The sequence below is a fragment of the Hyaena hyaena genome, unplaced genomic scaffold (genome assembly GCF_003009895.1).
Source record: "Hyaena hyaena isolate Hyena2069 unplaced genomic scaffold, ASM300989v1 scaffold_539, whole genome shotgun sequence".
In the NCBI taxonomy this organism is placed as follows: domain Eukaryota; kingdom Metazoa; phylum Chordata; class Mammalia; order Carnivora; family Hyaenidae; genus Hyaena; species Hyaena hyaena.
The window spans coordinates 714,676-720,672 of record NW_024081169.1 but is presented as its reverse complement, the minus strand read 5'-3'; the positions used below and the strand labels follow the sequence as shown (position 1 = coordinate 720,672).

Here is a 5,997-nt window from a genome sequence, read left to right as displayed (position 1 = left end):
TATAAATTATTCCATGTAGATGATTATATCATCTGAAAATAACACTTTTGCTTCTTTTTTAATGCTTATACCTTTGATTTTCTTGTCATGTTGGTCTGGCATAGGTTTCCAGCATCATGTTCAAGAGTAGCAGTGATATTTGGCATCCTTACCCTGCCTCTTAAAATGTTTTTAAAATGTATGTTTATTTTTGAGAGAGAGACAGAGCGCCAGTGAGGTAGGGACAGAGAGAGAGGGAGACACAGAATCTGAAGCAGGCTCCAGGCTCTGAGCTGTCAGCACAGAGCCCAACGCAGGGCTCGAACTCACAGACTGTGAGATCATGACCTGAGCTGAAGTTGGACGCTTAACTGACTGAGCCACCCAGGCGCCCCATATCCTGCTTCTAATCTTAAGGAGGGCCATACAAAATTTCTCCATTAAATCAGATACAGATTTGTCTTAAAAACTTAGTGAACTAAATATCTTCCTAGTTTTTGGAGTACAGAAGTGACTGAAATCTATACCTTGGCCTGTATTATTAACCTAATTTTTCCCATGACTCACAATTTATTTTCCTTCTCTCCCCACCCTTGAGGGAAAAGAGGCTCCAGGCTATTTGGAAGCCAGCAAGGAAACAAAGTCTTGGGCTCACGCTAAGGGAAACACTTGTAGGAGGCAGACTATTTTAGAGCTAGCCCTCAGCCAAGTTGACCCCAGCAAAAGCATCCCCCTTTTCCTCCTTCTACTTCCTTTGATTGGATGGAAAACACTCTCACTTTTCCCATCCCCAAATTCTCCTCCTGGAAATAAGACAGTCTTCAACATTTGAGTCCTTTATACATTGATGAAATATTCATTTTTACACATTATACTTTAATAGAAAGTTTACTTAAAAAATATCGAAGAGAAGTTACCCACAAGTGAACATTAAATGCTCCTTGCAGGGGCGCCTGGGTGGCTTAGTCGGTTAAGCATCCGGCTTTCGCTTGGGTCATGATCTCGCGGCTCGTGGGTTCGAGCCCCGCGTTGGGCTCTGTGCTGACTGCCAGCTCAGAGCCTGGAGCCTGTTTCAGTCTGTGACTCCCTCTCTCTCTGATCCTCTCCTGCTCACACTGTCTCTCTCTCTCTCTCCTAGAAATAAAAAATAAAAAAAATAAAAAAATAAATGCTCCTTGCAGATGCTTAAAAAATATTTCTTTATTCGATGTGTTCACCAAGTACCTTTTGAGCTCCCGCTGTAAGAGCTGTAAGAGCTGAGCACTGTGGGAGACTCTTGGGACAAAACTGTGAATCAGACAGACACAGACTTTGTACTCACAGAGTTTCTACTCTAGCTGCAGGAGAGAAACAAAAGACAGGAGACCAAAGTTTATATTAAAGTGTTTCAGACACGAAGGAAAACACAGGCCTGAGGGAAAGTAGCGGAGTCTCCTGTAGGCAGAATGTTCTGAAAAGGTCTTTACAAGGAGGTGGCAGTTAGGTTTAGTGTGGGGAGTATCTAGCCACAAAGAGATTGGGGCTGAAGGTGGAAATCGGGCTCTGGGAAGAGAAGGGAGGAGGGCCCTGGTGAGAGAATACAAGGTTTCCAACTTAACACAAGAAGCGAAAGGCCACCAGAAAATGAAACAAAAAAGTAAGAACAAAAAACTAAGTTGTATGTTACCTATTAATAAACAAACCAGGTTCCACAATAAATGTAAGAGTTGAAAAAAAAAAAAAAAATATATATATATATATATATATATCAGTTAACTTATTTTTCAGCAAAAGCACCGATACAAAGATGAGAACATGGCTGATCTCTCCCAAGTCAGCCATTGACTGATCCTTGCGTTCCGTGTCATTTCAACCCTAGAAGACGGTTAGTTTCCCACCCACGGTCCTAACCAGCCCGGATGATGGAATTAGCAGGGGCAACTACAGGCGCCTCCTGAGAAAAGAACATTCCACTGACGTGCGGTCCAGGTGCGTCCAACCTTGTCTTCTGCTCACCTCCCTCTTTCTCGAAAAACATGACGAGCCACGCCACAAAGCACTTGAAATCTCCGCGTTTAGTTACAACTCTATCTGTGGAAGAGGTGGGCATCCAATTCAATCAGATTAAACACAGGGATAGTTGGGGGCATTGAGTCGTTCATATGACTGACAGGTGGGATAGGTTAGGAATGGCTGGGTTTAAGACTTCAGGTAAGCTTCTTTTTCTTTCTCTGTCTTTCCCTCCTCTCCGCTCTTTTCTCTATGTTGAGGCCACATTCAGGTTATGGTTTCCAACCTCTAGCAGCTTCAGATTTATGTGGCCTTTTCAATTAGTGGCTCCAACGGAGCAAGAGGGTTTTCTTTCACCTTAGCTTCTGGATCTGCCCATTCTGAACCCATCCCTGGTCTGTGGGATGTGGGAGCACCACCGGGCTGCTGGGTTACAGACCTGCCTCAGGAGCAGCAAGACAAAGAGGTAGAGGTGGGGAAGGTGAAAGACTTTTCCAGACAAGACTAAAGTTGTGGGAGGGACAGTTTCTCAAAAGGCAAATGAGGGCACTGTTATAAGCGGAAATGCAAGGGGCGCCTGGGTGGCTTAGTCGGTTAAGCGTCCGACTTTCGCTTAGGTCATGATCTCGCGGTTCGTGGGTTCGTGCCCCGCTTCGGTCTCTGTGCTGACTGCCAGCTCAGAGCCTGGAGCCTGTTTCAGTCTGTGACTCCCTCTCTCTCTGACCCTCCCCTGCTCACACTGTCTCTCTCTCTCTCCTAGAAATAAATAAAACATTAAAAAAAAAAATAAGCGGAAATGCAAGCTGAGACATCAAAAAATAATAGCCACGCACCATAGGCCATCTCTTGGCTCCCCTCCTTCTATACACATGATATTTAAAATCTCCTCACTTGGAGCGCCTGGGTGGCTCAGTTGGTTACGCGTTCAACTTCAGCTCAGGTCATGATCTTGCGGTTTGTGAGTTTGAGCTCTGCGTCAAGCTTGGAGCCTGGAGCCTGCTTCAGATTCTGTGTCTCCGCCTCTCTCTGCCACTCCCATGCTCATGCTCTGTCTCTGTCTCTCAATAATAAGTAAATGTTAAAAAAATTAAAATGTCCCAACTTAATAGCATGTAATGATTATGGACACACATGAAAATGTACTCACCCACACCCCAGAGGGAGAAGACTTAACTTCAGGTCTAGCTCCTGGTTCCTGACCTTTAAGTGATTTCTATTCTCTCACAGCTCACGGCGAAACTACAAATTTGATGATTCCCCACACAGTCACTGTAAAGTGGCAGGGGGAAAAATAGGGTAACTCCCACCTGAAAGCAAAGGCAAGGGGAAATAATAAGCAGGGAGATTGTCCTACAGGATGCATTTAGTTCTGCGAATTAGAAAATTGCAAGAATTACCTGCCATGAAAGGAATGGAATTCTTGGAGCAATGTAGCTATCGCCACGTTACCTCTTGAGAAAGATTCTTATTATTTGCATCCATGACCACAACCATGATGAGAATTGGGGAGGGTTTCCCTTTTCAGGACTCAATTGCTTTGGCCACGCACTTGCTGGGGTAGCTCAGCAATATGGAGTTCGTCTACACTGTAGACCCTGGGCTGGAGCTGTCTGTCTTTTAAGAGAAATCCTGGGGCGCCTGGGTGGCTTAGTCGGTTAAGCGTCCAACTTTCGTTTAGGTCATGATCTCGCGGTTCGTGGGTTCGAGCCCCGCATCGGGCTCTGTGCTGACTGCCAGCTCAGAGCCTGGAGCCTGTTTCAGAGTCTGTGTCTCCCTCTCTCTCTGACGCTCCCCTGCTCACGCTGTCTCTCTCTCTCTCCTAGAAACGAATTAAAAAAAAAAAATCTTTAGGGTTAGATTCACTTTCCAGTTTTCAGTTTAATGGCTGCCATCTTGACCTCTGCCTAGGGGCAATTGGAAACAATGATCTGGGACTGAAGAGCACTGACAGGTTGGCCTCTTGATGCAAGGCTGTATCCTAGTGGCGAGCTCTTTTAATCAGGGTGACCTGCTTTAGAGCTGTCACTCAGGTGTAATTATTAATAGCACCCCTCACCACATTCCAAATTGTCCCATTTTGGATAATAAATTATACGGTCACCCTACTTAAAATGAGGTTAAGCCTTCCCTTCCTCAGGCAGGGAGGGCACAGCAAGAAGAGTTTGATGCAGACCCCGGACAGTCTTTTTTCCATGATCAGTTTTTACCCTCCTGCCTTTGCCAAAGGGCAGAGAATTTCATGTTTCCAACCTGGCATGGCTCAGTGTATCAGACTCTTGACCATTTGGGTTTGCAGGCTAGAATGAGAAAGAGCGTCTCTAATTTCTTCCTCCCTACTTCATAGAGGTCAGTTTCAACACTAGCATGTCTCGTTCTTTAGAATCTTTATAAACACTGCAAGCAGTCCAAACCTTCTAAAATGCGAACATTTGTCAATCAAGACCTCTACAAGTCCAACCTTGAAATGCTGAGGCCTGGAGACCTTTTCATTTCGTGTTTTGGCTACCGTATCATCAGGATTTCCAATCCCCTAGCCTGGTACACAGAGGTCCTTTCACATCTCACCCTTCCTCAATGTAGCCAGTGCACATTTAATGATCTGCACTGCCACACCCCACACTCAGTGGTATAGAACTCTCTTGGCTACAAGAGATAGAACTTAACTCAAAATAGCTTAAGCCCAAAAGAGAATGTTTTGGCTCTTCTAACAAAAAAATCTAGGGTTATCTTGGCTTCAGGCATGATCAAACAATATCATAAGGATTTGCTTATGCATGTGTTCTCTCTGTCTCTGTCTCTCTGACACACACACACACACGCACACACACACACACCTCTTTCTCAGCTCTACTTCCTCTAATAGCTTATTCTCTGTATAGCAATGGAGCAGATTACTTGGTAGGTGTTGATTACGTACCCATCACTGGAGTGGAGGTGGAGATGGGCTCTACTCCTCTCTAAACCATAAGGATTCAGGCAGAAAGGAGATTATTTCCCCAAAGGTGCTGTTGCCAAAAAAAGGTGGGGGGGAATGGATGCTTGTGAGGCTAAGAAAACAAGAGGTGTCCACCATATACTTGAAAGCTTAAAACATGTAGGCAAATGTCTCCAGGTTCAATTCCCCTTTTGAAAGGCAAGGATGAGAATAGTTAACTAATCTATCTTAAAGTGAAGGGGGAAAAAGGCAAGGGTAAAATATTTGCTTAATTAAAAAATTAAGTCCACACTGTTAAAAGTTTAGACTTTTCTGAAGTCACTGTGTGCCTTTAGAACTGCTGTGAAGTTTGAAAACTTGACAGCCAGCCCACCACAGCGGGGGGGACCTGGTTTCCCTCCCCTCACTCCCTGTTACCTCCCTAGAGGACCAGGAGGGGGAGCGGAGGATGCATGACCAGGGAGAAAGGAATGTCATTATGGCCTCTTCTCAGACTTTGCGGATCTTAGCTGGGAATGTGCAATTTATCCATTTCAATCTAGGCAATGATATGTAACAGGAATTGGCTAATTCAACAAGTATTTGTTGAATGCCTGATCTCTTATCCTTTCTCCCTCCTCTGTCTTCACCCTCTGCCTCTCCCCTAGACCTTTCCCATCAGCATTTAACCACCCCCAGGGAGCTCTCATCTTAAAAACCAAACAAAAAGCCCACAAACAGAAACTGCCTTCCCCTTAGACCCTACTTCCTTCTCAGCTACCACTCCTTCACAACCAAATTTCACACGCTAAGAGTCCCTACGTACTGTCTGCATTTCCTGGTCTCTCTTGTTCCCTCCTCTGGCCACTGCCTGATCTTGCTGGAACAAAAGAGTTTATGGAAAGAGCACCAATCTCTGAGAACAAAACCTCGGTGTTAGGGCTGTGTTATAGCACTAAAATACTATATGGTAATTGTGGGATGTCAACTGGAGTATGAACTTCTGGAGAGTTAAGACAGAGTTTGTTCTTAGTAAATATCTTATGGCTGAATGTTAACATACTATCTACTGTAGGTATGGTGACTAGCATGTAGTAAGTGTTACATAGATCTCT

General features: G+C 44.7%; 1 long non-coding RNA gene across 1 annotated transcript; it reads right to left on the bottom strand.

Annotated features, from left to right (window-relative positions):
• Positions 1 to 1,161: 1,161 nt before the first annotated feature.
• On the bottom strand, positions 1,162 to 2,921 carry LOC120247642. Its single transcript, XR_005532372.1, has 2 exons — positions 2,802 to 2,921; positions 1,162 to 2,049 (listed from the first exon to the last, which is right to left on the bottom strand). It is a non-coding gene; the product is annotated as an uncharacterized LOC120247642 (long non-coding RNA).
• Between the last annotated feature and the right edge of the window lie 3,076 nt (positions 2,922 to 5,997).